Source organism: Geotrypetes seraphini, chromosome 10 (genome assembly GCF_902459505.1).
Source record: "Geotrypetes seraphini chromosome 10, aGeoSer1.1, whole genome shotgun sequence".
Taxonomy (NCBI): Eukaryota; Metazoa; Chordata; class Amphibia; order Gymnophiona; family Dermophiidae; genus Geotrypetes; species Geotrypetes seraphini.
Window position 1 is genome coordinate 119,129,698 of NC_047093.1, and position 13,036 is coordinate 119,142,733.

Sequence of the window (13,036 nt, forward strand, 5' to 3'; positions counted from 1 at the left end):
TCTATGGGCTCCCCATTGTCCACCCGACTGCTTATTCCCTCAAAGAAGTACAGAAGGTTCGTTAGGCACTACCTTCCCTTACAGAATCCGTGCTGGCTTGTTCTCAGTAGGCCATTTCTCTCGATGTGCTCGCAAATGCCGTCCTTGATTATAGCTTCCACCATCTTCCCTATAATTGAAGTCAGGCTCACCGGCCTGTAGTTCCCGGGGTCACCCCTCGATCCCTTCTTGAAGATGGGTGTGACGTTTGCCAATTTCCAGTCCTCTGGCACCTCGCCAGTTTTCAAGGATAGGTTGCAAACATGTTGGATTGTGCCCGCTATTTCCTGTCTTAATTCCTTCAGAACCCTTGGGTGGATCCCGTCCGGGCCCGGTGATTTGCCGCATTTTAACCTGTCTATCTGTTTGAGGACATCCTCCCTACTTACCTCTATGTGCTCTAATTTTTCAGCCTGTTCCCCACTTATGAGCTCCTCTGAGTCTGGTATATTAGATGTGTCTTCGTTCGTGAAAACCAACGAGAAGAACGTGTTCAATCTCTCAGCTACCTCTTTATCCTCCTTAATCACTCCCTTCCTGTCCCCATCGTCCAACGGCCCTACCTCCTCTCTCGCTGGTCGCTTTCCCTTAATGAAACTGAAGAATGCCTTGAAGTTTTTCGCCTCCTTGGCCAGCCCCTCTTCGTATTTCCCTGTTGCTTTTCTAACCTCCCGGTGGCATTCCTTTTGGCATTTCCTGTGCGCCTGGTGATTTTCCATCTCCGGAAAGATACTTTTTTGTCCTTTATCGCCCTCTTTACTTCTATTGACATCCAAACCGGGTCCTTTGATCGCTTGTTCTTGCAGCCTTTCCTGAAATTGGGGACGTACATTCTCTGTGCTTCCTGCAGGGTGTTCCTGAATAGGGTCCAGGCGCTTCCCACAGTCTCCATCCTAGAGATGTTTCTGAGCTTCCTCCTCACCATTTCCCTCATAGCAACGTAGTTCCCTTTCTTGAAGTTCAGCGCAGTTGTTGCGGTCCTCCTAACTATGGGTGTCCCTCTTTCTAATGTGAATCTGATTGTGTTGTGATCACTGTTGCCTAGTGGTCCTCCCACTTCTACCCCTCTTGCAGGCCCCTCTAATCCGTTTAGGATGAGGTCAAGAGTAGTACCCCCTCGCGTCGGTTCTTTGACTAGTTGCTCCATGAAGCAGTCCTTCACAGCTTCTACGAATCCTGTCTCCCTAGTGCAGTTGGTGTGACCCGTACTCCAGTCTATCCCTGGGTAGTTGAAGTCCCCCATCACTGTTACACTTCCAGTCCTGCACTCCTGTCTCAATTCCGCTTCCAAGTCGTGTCCGACTCCCTCTGGCGTACCAGGTGGTCGATAGTACAGCCCCAGTTTTATGCCCGCACCCTTGCTTCCCGGTAATTTGACCCACAGCGATTCCAGCCCCTCTGCCTTCGTTGCCATATCCATCCCGACCGAGTGGATAGAGTCCTTTATATATAGTGCTATGCCTCCCCCCTTTTTGTGGGTCCTGTCCCTCCTATAGAGCTTGTACCCCGGCAGCGCTACATCCCATTGATTTTCCTCTGTCCACCAGGTTTCTACAATTCCAATTATATCATAAAAATGGATGAGGAAAACATGAAAAGTGAAGAAAAAAGGTTGATCGCCAAGATGCCGTCCCAGCCTGCGGCATCCAGCAATGAAACAACTAAGCCACTAAGCAAACTTCAGGGCTGCAACCGTGGAGTGAGCACTGAGGAAAAAATATCATCTCCCAGGATCAGACACTGCAGGAACAAAACAAAACAAAACAAAAAAGAAAAACAATCCTACCAAAAGAAAAACACCCCAACACCCCCCCCCCCCCTCACACACACACACACACACACAAATCTCCCAAATCGGTCCCTAAAGTCATTGCAACCCCCAATCGCCTTTTTTCCCCCGAAATATAGGCTTTTTCCAAATGAAAAGCAAATCCCGCACAAGGCCTCCCCCTACAGATCTCTCCCAAACCAAGCGATAAAAGCAAGTCCCCCCCCACCCCCACCCTCCAAACTCAAAAGAATGGAACATGGTCGAACCTGCATAGGGCTCAGCAAGTACAGTACCAAAAAGGGAAGGGAGAGGGCTTGGAGTCATAGAAATCCCTGACCAGGCTTTCCACTAGGATAAACCCCCATGCATCCAGTACTCCCTCATAGCACCCACCCCACAATCTCCTAGGGCACCATTAGAGCAGATACCCTTCCCTCCACCCCCATAAATTGAGAATTCATGTAAGTCCCCACACAGATGGAAGAATGGCTCAAATAATAGAGGGCTCCTCAGTAAATCTCCAGGTACGCAAAACTCACATGCAACAATCACCTCACAGTCTATTCCATCTCATACTCCCTCCCCCAGGTATTATCCAGGACCCTCCATCAAACACTAATCAAACAAGCCCGATCCCCAAGTGCACACATAACTAGCAATGAAAGTTTAATTTGAGCACTGAGTGACACCGCTGAAGCCAGCACAAACTGAATATGGAAGTGTAATTATTGAAATACTGCAAATTGCTCCTGGGAGTAGAAGTGGGAAAGTGTTATATAAAGGAAGGCAGATGCATAAACCATAGGCAGCGGAACACTTTTTTGTTGGGGGGGGGAGGGGGAACCAAAAGCTCTGTCCCAGACCCCGCCACCATAATAATAGCACTAATTGTAAATGCCATTTCTTCCATTAATTTTTCATATACACACAATATCATCTTAACAATACACAATGGTAACCACAAAATTAAACTGCACAAAGTGAACTCTTTTCCCCCTCCCCACCACTGCACAGCAGACTGGACATGGCCTATATTTGCAGTACTTACATTTGATGCAGGCCGCGATTCTGAAGCGGCACCATAATCTGACTGACATGCGACCGGTGCCGTGTTTTCAGAATCCGAGCCTTATTGTATAGTGAGTAGAAAACAAATTCTCCGAGGACAATCAGGACTATAAAATCCTCCTCTATGGGTGACATAACTGACAGAGCCCAGCATGGAAACCAGTACCCCAGCTACTTTTCTCTAGAAGCCTGTTCCCACCTGCCAACTTCATGCAGGACCTCCTCGGCCTAAACATTTCCGTGGAGCAGGCTGGGCCTGTTTTTTTTCCTCAGTTGCCTCAGTGTCAAATTTTTTCTCATCGTGCAAGTCCTGTTGAAATCATGCAGTTCTCTTTCATGAATTTTCTGGTAGTTCCTTAGGCAGGTTTTCCATCTTGCTTCAAGTTTTATTTCTTTGTTCTTTTAGCTTGATTAAGACCATTTATAGACCACTGTCTGTCTGCTGAGGCATTTTTGGACCAGCTCTGCCTCTCCTCTCCCGCCGCGTGTCTACCTTTTTTTTTTTTTTTTTAATCTTTATTCATTTTCATATCTTACAACAAGTATATAATATTCAGAGAATTCTTACAACTCACTTGACATTCTTATCTATTATTATCAAAAGCATATAAAAGAATCCCTCCCTCCCCCAAGCACTGCGGCCCCAGCGTCTGCTTTCTACTGTGGCCTGCCCTCTCTGAAAACTTCCTAAAGATAGACACGCGGCGTGTGGAGGAGTGGATGCCGGCAAAGGGGCAGAGACTGCCGACCAGCAGGCACGCTGGTTGGTAGAAAGGTGCCGCTCCCAGCCTCGCAAGAAGTGTTCCCCCACAGGATCCCCCCACAGGGCGAGCAATTTTGGGGGAGGCCATGGCCCCTGTGGTCTCCCCCATTAGACGCCTACGGCATAAACAATCCACTCCATTCCCTGCTCTCTTCTGTGTGCATAAAAGTACACTCGCAATTACAAAAACAGAAACATAGAAATATGATGGCAGATAAAGGCCAAATGGCCCATCCAATCTGCCCATCCACTATCTCCTCCTCTTCCTATAAGCTAAGGCTCTTGACACTTGCATTATGAGGTCATAGAATTTATTGTTTCCAAGTTTCCAAATTTATTAAAAATTTGTTATACCGCCATATCAAAATTTCTTAACGGTTTACAGAGCATTAAGCTCTTCACAGCTGCATTGTGAGGTCCTAGAGCTTTATGGTTATAGAAACATGATGCCAGATAAAGGCCAAATGGCCCATCCAGTCTACCCATCTGTAGCATCCAACATCTCCTCCTCTCCCACACTTTCTTGAAAGACACAGTCTTTACTTCCACTACCTGTACTGGGAGACTATTCCACGTATTTTCTGTAAACAACTCAGAACATTTTATGCACTAGAGCAAAATCCTGAAATTAAATAGACCATCACAAGGAAGTGAGAACTTTTAGACTCAGCTGGTGGCTAATTTGGTTCCTGGAGAGCTAGGAAAACCCTCCAGTTGGTAAGGGAGGGGAAAAGACTCCCAGAGCTTGAGTGAGCACATCAGAAACAAACAAGGCATCTTAGAGAAATGAATTCTTTATAATTGCCCCATATTACAAAAATATTTGCAGGATCTATCAAGAATGTTTTATCTAAACATGTACTAAATGTGCATAATCCAGGGAACGTCTGCACAGAGAAGCTTGGTGATATTGGTTCTGCGCCTAAAAATTTTATGTGAACAAATCCCAGGCAATTTTCTAAGATGTAATTTACTTGGATTTCAGCAAAGCCTTTGATACAGTTCCTCATAGGAGGCTGTTGAACAAACTTGAAGGGCTGAAGTTAGGACCCAAAGTGGTGAACTGGGTCAGAAACTGGCTGTCGGACAGACGCCAGAGGGTGGTGGTTAATGGAAGTCGCTCGAAGGAAGGAAAGGTGACTAGTGGAGTCCCTCAGGTATCAGTGCTGGGGCCAATCCTGTTCAATATGTTTGTGAGTGACATTGCTGAAGGGTTAGAAGGAAAAGTGTGCCTTTTTGCAGATGATACCAAGATTTGTAACAGAGTAGACACCGAAGAGGGAATGGAAAATATGAAAAAGGATCTGCAAAAGTTAGAGGAATGGTCTAATGCCTGGCAACTAAAATTCAATGCAAAGAAATGCAGAGTAATGCATTTGGGGATTAATAATAGGAAGGAACCGTATATGCTGGGAGGAGAGAAGCTGATATGCACTGGACGGGGAGAGGGACCTTGGGGTGATAGTGTCCGAAGATCTAAAGGTGAAAAAACAGTGTGACAAGGCAGTGGCTGCTGCCAGAAGGATGCTGGGCTGTATAAAGAGAGGCGTAGTCAGTAGAAGGAAGAAGGTGTTGATGCCCCTGTACAGGTCATTGGTAAGGCCCCACTTGGAGTATTGTGTTCAGTTTTGGAGACCGTATCTGGCAAAAGACGTAAGAAGACTTGAGGCGGTTCAGAGGAGGGCGACGAAAATGATAGGAGGCTTGCGCCAGAAGACGTATGAGGAGAGACTGGAAGCCCTGAATATGTATACCCTAGAGGAAAGGAGAGACAGGGGAGATATGATTCAGACGTTCAAATTCTTGAAGGGCATTAACGTAGAACAAAATCTTTTCCAGAGAAAGGAAAATGGTAAAACCAGAGGACATAATTTGAGGTTGAGGGGTGGTAGATTCAGGGGCAATGTTAGGAAATTTTACTTTACGGAGAGGGTAGTGGATGCCTGGAATGTGCTACCGAGTGAGTTGGTGGAGAGTAAAACTGTGACTGAGTTCAAAGAAGCGTGGGATGATTTAGAATCAGAAAATAATATTAAATATTGAACTAGGCCAGTATTGGGCAGACTTGCACAGTCTGTGTCTGTGTATGGCCGTTTGGTGGAGGATGGGCTGGGGAGGGCTTCAATGGCTGGGAGGGTGTAGATGGGCTGGAGTAAGTCTTAACAGAGATTTCGGCAGTTGGAACCCAAGCACAGTACCGGGTAAAGCTTGGGATTCTTGCCCAGAAATAGCTAAGAAGAAAAAAAAAAAAAAATTTAAATTGAATCAGGTTGGGCAGACTGGATGGACCATTCGGGTCTTTATCTGCCGTCATCTAATATGTTACTATGTAAGTGATTTCTGCACATAAAACTCTTCCCAGCAAAATGCCACATGAATTCTAGGACAGTCCCTGCAAGTAATGCTTCCCTTACCAGCTGATATACACCTACCTCTCATTCAGATGGAGCCTGTCTGCCAGTCCACAAAAGTTGTCTGGCAGACTCCCTTGCTTCACTCCATCAGGACTCACGGAAACTTTGGCTAGAGAATACGTTTCTGAGTCCTTCGTTAAGGCAAAATCATGCACCGCCTGGTTAGCCACTTCCTCAGCTCTAGTAGTTCTGCTGACCCAGATGTATCTATATTGGTCAGCTTTATAAACTTTGATGACATCTAGAGTATCTGCAAGAAAAATCCCACATTTGCATATGACGCATATATATCTGTTTAAAAATCCATTAGTAGATTTGCAAGTGATGCATTGACATTAATATAGGGGTAAATATTCAGCTGGCAGTGGTCAGTGTTTTGCTGACCACCGATGGCTTTTTGCCCAGATATTAAATACCAGGCCGCATCCAGGCTTTAAATATCCAGTTTTATGTGGCAGGCTAACACTTAACTAGTTAAGTGCAATATTCAGCATTTAACCGGCTAAGAAGAATCGCATAAAGATAGGGCTGTGCTTTATAGGGTCCTATATATACAACTATCTTAGCTAGTTAAAGTGCACTTAATCGGCCAACAGAAGACTCCACGACCAGAATGCGGCTTGGGTGCTAACCGGGCTCTCTCAGTGGTGCTGTTAGGTTATGTGCTGTTGAATATGCCTGGTGAGTCCCAGACAAGCAATTTAAATGGCCAGGAGCCATTTCCGCTATTTAAATTGTTCGGAATATCAACTGCAAAACATTTTGCAGAAGTTGTGTACTGCATGGGTACCTCTATTCCTGTCCAAAATAGGTAGAGAGAGCGTGAAGAAAGGTTGGGGAAGGCAGAATCTATTTTTAAAGCCCCATATGGCCTTCTGTGGTACTCAGGGACACAATGTAAATGCGTACGTAGCACCCACCCAGTGGCATACCAAGGGAGGGGGGGGGAAGTTCCGCCCCAGGTGCACACTTCAAGGGGGTGCACAGCCGACCAGGTCCGGAACCTCCCACGCTGCTCAAAATGGCACCTAAGCGCGGCTGCCATACTTATTCAAGAGCAGAGTCAGCGGCTGCGCTGAAGTGCAGGAAGGTCCCGCGATGACTACTTCTGCTGCCTCTGCTCCGGAAGAGGTAAGTGACATCGGGGGGGGAGGGGTGGACCGACAACCGCAGTCATCGTGGGACCTTGCCGCAACTCCCTGCGTCTGCTGGCCCAGCTCCCCTTCAACGTCACTTACCTTTTCCGGAGCAGAGGCAGCAGAAGTAGTCATTGCAGGACCTTGCTGATTTGGATGGAGAGAGAAAGGAGCATAGCAAGATGGTGAAGGGAGAGAAAGGGGGTCAGGGTGGTAAGGAAATGTGTGGAGGGTGAGAAAGGGGGTCAGGGTGGTAAGGAAGGGTGTGGAGGGTGAGAAAGGGGGTCAGGGTGGTATGGAAGCATGGTGAAGGGTGAGAAAGGGGGTCAGGGTGGTATGGAAGCATGGTGGAGGGAGAGAAAGGGGGCAGATGCTGATGGAATTGCAGGGAATGAGGAAAGAGACATAAGGGGGAAGGATACTGCATGGAATTGGGTTGGAGGAAGAGAAAGGGGGCAGATGCTGGTGGAAGTGGGAAGGGAGAGGAGAGAGTGAAATGCCAGACCATGGGAGTGTGGGAGAGGGAAGGGAGAGGAGAGGGATGCCAGACCATTGGAGGAGGGAAGGGAAGAAGATGGATGCCATACCAAAGGGGGTAAAGGGAGAGAAGGAAGGGGGAGGCATAAATTTTCTGGGAGGGGAATAGAAGGAGAGAAGATGCCATTTAGAAGGGGCAAAGAGAGGGTAGACAGTGGATGAAAGGAAGAGAGTGACAAGAAGATGAGGAAAGCAGAAACCAGTGAAGACAAGATAGAAAAAAATTCCATTAATTAATTAATTTATTTAGGGGAGATGCATCGCTATTTCTGTAGTGTTGCATTGTATGCAGAGTCCAGCTTCTTGGTGCTTCAGTTTAACCTTTGTCTACGTATTTTTATTCTATCTCCCCATTTACAAAACTGTAGAGCATTTTTTAGCATTGGCATCTGAGCTGTTACCACCATGGCTAAAAACTACACAACAGTTTTTTTAAAGGGGAAGGGGTTAGATTGTGATTACATACTAGGCGAAGGTGTTTTCTGTGTTCTGTGTGTTCGAAAAGACATGGTTTTCTGTTAGGATTGACTGTGTAGGATTGATCTGTACTAGTCTGACTTGTTTAGTTTTACAATGGATGTACTGATGTACTGCTCACTGCAATATGTAAGATACTGCCTTTTCCTAGGTACACTCTTGTGTGACATGTGGATTGTTACTAAAAATCATGTTTTTCATACAGATGGGGGGGGGGTCAAAAAATGATGAGACCCGGCTGTCATATATGCTAGGTACGTCATTGCATCCACCCCCCCCCCCCCACCCCATTAGGATTCACAAAGGGAGACCCCATATGTTTTCCCTTTCAGAATGTACCTCCAGGCCCATACATATAATAACTGCCTTCCTACTGCTCAGTATAATCCAATATTCTTGCCTCTTAAAGAAAACCAGCAAACGTGCAGTTCTAATTTTTCTTTCTGTACAAAACAATGAACCAAGGCAGAATTGATATCCTACCCCATGACAAGGAACACAGAGAACATAGACATTAACCTAACTTGTTTCAACCTCAGCAAAGCTAGAACGTTGAGGTAAACTCTATTTGAAACATTCCCTCTAAGTTGCGCATAAGTTCATCAACACCACCCCCCCAAAAAAAAAAAATCTTACTGTAGTGTATAGTGCAGTAATTTTGCAGTTTCAATTGTACTGGGCTTGCAGATCCCCCTGGGATTCCTGCGAAACCACTTTGCTCCCTGAGAATGAAACTGCAATACTGCTGCAGCATATACTTCCAACTGCCATGCAGCTCAGAAGGAATCACCCTCACGACCAAAGCATCATTGTTCCTCTTCTCTGTTATTCCTTCCCTCTCCCCATCCCAGGTACAACAACAGAACTATAATGTGTAATGACATGGGTTTTGTCGCCATCTAGTGAAATTGTTTGAAACTGCAGCAAAGAGTAACATTCTGATATTTTGTGCTACTACTTAACTGAGTAGTGAAAACTCCTATCTGGTTATATAGTACCAATTGGACTTCACTTGAATTTTTAGTGGCACATAACTGGACAGTGCAGAAGTGTTGATGGATACAGCCAATATTCATTCATACCCAGACAGCTAACTGGTTAACTTAGGACAGCCCAAAAGCTATTCTAACTTCCTCTTCTACAAAACTCTTCATCTTCCAGACCATGCTTCGAGTGGGTCTGGCCATCAGCAGTCTTTGACTCTAAGAAACAGTTCTGATGCCAGCTCTCCAGTTCCTGTCCTATGCATCGGGGGGGGGGGGGGGGGGTGTTGGCCTTCCTGGTGGAATGGGAGACCATCTTGTCCGAGCGCTGGGTCTTGGGCTCAAATTGGAGTTTCTCTCACAAAGTATTTTCTGGATTCTCCTGCAGGCCGCCCTGAGAAGGAGCTTTGGGTGCAGGCCATGGTCTGCAGACTCTTAAATCTTGTGGCAATTGAACCCATGCCAGAGTGTGATTTGGGTTCTGGGAGATACTCGATATACTTCATCGTTTCATAGAAAGGCTCCAAAGATTGGTGACCGATTCCGGATCTCAAAGTGGTCAATGCAGCGCTGAAGGTGCCCTGTTTCTGCATGGAGATGATGCATTCTTTCATTGCTTCGGTAGCCCCAGGAGGAGTTTATGGCCTCCTTGGACCTCTCGGAGGTGTATCTCCATATTCCCATCTTTCTGGCATACAGGAAGTTTCTGCAGTTTCATGTCCTGGAACAGCACTTTCAGTTTGCAGCTCTTCCCTCCGGTTTGGTGACGACACCCAGGGCTTTCATCAAGGTGATGGTGATGGTGGTGGCACGTCTCTGCTCCCTCAGTGTCTTGGTCCATCCGTATCTGGACTACTGGCTGCTCAGGGCTCCCTCTCTGGCCGAGGGGCTCCAGACGGTCCAGTAGATGGTTCACTTGCTGAAGCGTTTGGGCTAGGTGATCAACCTTCAGAAGAGTCACATGGAGCCCACCTAGGATTTGGGTACCAGGGGGTCTGCTTTCACCATGGGGCAGAACAAAGTATTCATCCCAATTTCTCATCAAGAGAAGCTTCGGAGAGTCATCAGAGACCTTCTGGTCACTCCGACCCCGACGGTTTGGCAGTATCTGCAAGTCCTGGTCTCATGATGGCAATGATCGATGTAGTTCCGTGGGCCAGAGCTAGACTATGTCCTCTGCAGGAGGCTCTGTTGTTCCAATGGAATATGCAGTGGGATCTGTTGCTTGCGCTACTGCCCTGGACGGTGGCGTCTTGCAGCAGAATGGAGTGGTGGTTGCGTCCCCTCTCACTGGCCAGGGACTTTCCGCTCTGGATATTGGATTGAGTGACCCTGTCAATGGACATGAGTCTCTCCCACTGGGGGGCAGTATGTATGTCTGTTCAGGTACAGGGCCAAAGGACACCCTTGGAGCTCAAGTGGTCGATCAATCGCCTGTAACTGAGGGCGATTCGGCTGGCCCTTCTCCATTTCCAGGATTATCTCCGTCATTGAGCTGTCTGAGTGTTCTTCGACAATGCCATGGCGGTGGCTTACATCAATTATCAGGGGGGGGGCATAAGGAGTCCCTCCCTGAACGTGGAGGCTCGGTTGATCTTTGGCTAGGTGGAGAGACATCTTGTAGCACTGTCCGCAGCTCACATGGCAAGTATGGACAACATTCAGGCAGACTTTCTCAGTCTCCAGATACTGGACCCCAGAGAATGGTCTCTCTCCCGGAGAGCGCTTGAGTGCATAGTAATAATAATAATAGTAATAATTTATTTCTTATATACCGCTATACCAGAAGTTCGAAGCGGTTCACAACAGGAATACATACACTCAATATTTGGCGTACGAAATAAAACAGTCATTCTGAAATACAATAAAACAATTGTTCTAAAATACAATAAAAATCAATGTAAAGTACATCTGTTCAAATCTAAAAAGTTAAAACAGTGGCATAGTATATAAACAGCTGTTAGAATTCATGATAAATTAGAACGATAACATAATTTAAGATTTAAAATTTATCAAACAAATGTGTCTTCAATAATTTTCTAAAATCAACATAAGAAGTGGCCTCAAGTATAAGTTTTCCAAGCCATGTATTCATTTTGGCTGCCTGGAATGTTAAAATTCTATCAACAAACTTCTTATATTGACATGATTTCAAAGATGGATAATTAAATAAATTTATGCTACGAGTGCTCTTATTGGAACAATTTAAAAGGAACTAATCTAATCTAATCTAATCTAAATCTTGGGTTTATATACCGCATCATCTCCGCAGATGGAGCTCGACACGGTTTACATGGTTAGGGAAGGAACGGAAATCCAATGGAATTAAATAGTATGAGAGAAGAGAGGTTGGTGTGAGAGTGCCCGGAGCGGGACGGGGTTACGTTCTGGAGAAGAGCCAGGAGAGGGGAGGGGAGACTGTTCCAGAGCTGAGTGATTCTGAAAGGGAGGGAAGAGCCAAGTTTACCAACAAGGGAGATGCCTTTTAAGGAGGGGTAGGATAGTTTTAATTTTTGAGTGGATCTAGTGGAGGTTGAATTTGAGGAATTCCAGGATAGAGGGATAAAAGGAGGAAGGATACCGTGGAGGATCTTGAAGGTTAGGCAGGCACATTTAAAGTAGACCCTGGAAATAACGGGAAGCCAGTGGAGTTTGGATAGGAGCGGTGTGACATGGTCAAATTTACTTTTTGAGAAGATAAGTTTGGCCGCGGTGTTCTGGATTAGTTGGAGTCTGTGGAGGCTTTTCTTTGTTAAGCTTAGGTAAATGGAATTGCAATAATCCAGTCTGGAGAGGATAATGGATTGTACGAGGACGGCGAAGTGTTTTTGGTGGAAGCAGGATCTCACTTTCCTCAGCATGTGAAGGCTGCAAAAGCATTTTTTTATCAGGGAGTTGAGGTGGTCGTTGAAGGATAATGATGAATCTATGGTGATGCCCAGAACTTTGCTAGAGAATTCCAGCTGTAGAGAGGAGCCTGTGAGCAGTGGGATGGAAGTGGGTAATTGATCAAGTTTAGGGCCGAGCCAGAGTAGTTTAGTTTTGGACTCGTTCAATTTCATTTGTACAGTGTGAGACCAGGATTGAAGTTTGGTTATGCAAGAAGAAATGTTAGCTACGAGATTGGTGAGGTTCGCGTCGGTCTCGATGAGGACCAGGATATCGTCGGCGTAAGTGTAGAGTGTTTCTAGGGGGGATAGGTGGAGAAGATTCAGGGAGGACATATAAATGTTGAAGAGGATGGGAGATAGGGGGGAGCCTTGTGGGACTCCACAAGTCGGTTTCCATGGGGAGGAAGAGGAACCATGTTTGGTGACAGTGTAAGAGCGAGAGCGTAAGAAGTTCGAGAACCAGTCAAGGACTGTAGAACTAATGCCTATCTCGGAGAGTAGGAAGATTAGAATGTCATGGTGGACAACGTCAAAGGCAGCAGAGAGGTCGAATTGAAGGAGAACAGCAAATTTTTTGTGAGAGTGAAGTTGTTGGATCTTCGAGATTAGGGAGGCCAGGAGGGTTTCGGTACTGAAGTTGGGTCTGAAGCCGTATTGATAGGGTAGGAGGACAGAGAATCTTTCCAGGTAGGCTGAGAGTTGGGAGGAGACGATGGACTCTAGCAATTTGGTTAGGAGCGGAATGTTTGCTATTGGGCGATAATTGGATGGGGAGGAGGGGTCTAGGTCAGCTTTCTTCAGTAGGGGGGTCAGTGCAATGCGTCCCATTTCAGGGGAGAAGAGGCCCGATGATAGGGCAGAATTTATGAGTATGGAGAGAGAAGAGATGGCCTGTGTGGGTATTTTCTCAAATAGATAGGATGGGAATGGATCCAAGGTGCAGTTACAGGATTTCAG

The 13,036-nt window shown here is 46.2% G+C and overlaps 1 pseudogene; it reads right to left on the minus strand.

The window, feature by feature from the left end:
* Positions 1–13,036, minus strand: part of LOC117368552 — a 66,282-nt pseudogene that overhangs the window by 18,948 nt on the left and 34,298 nt on the right.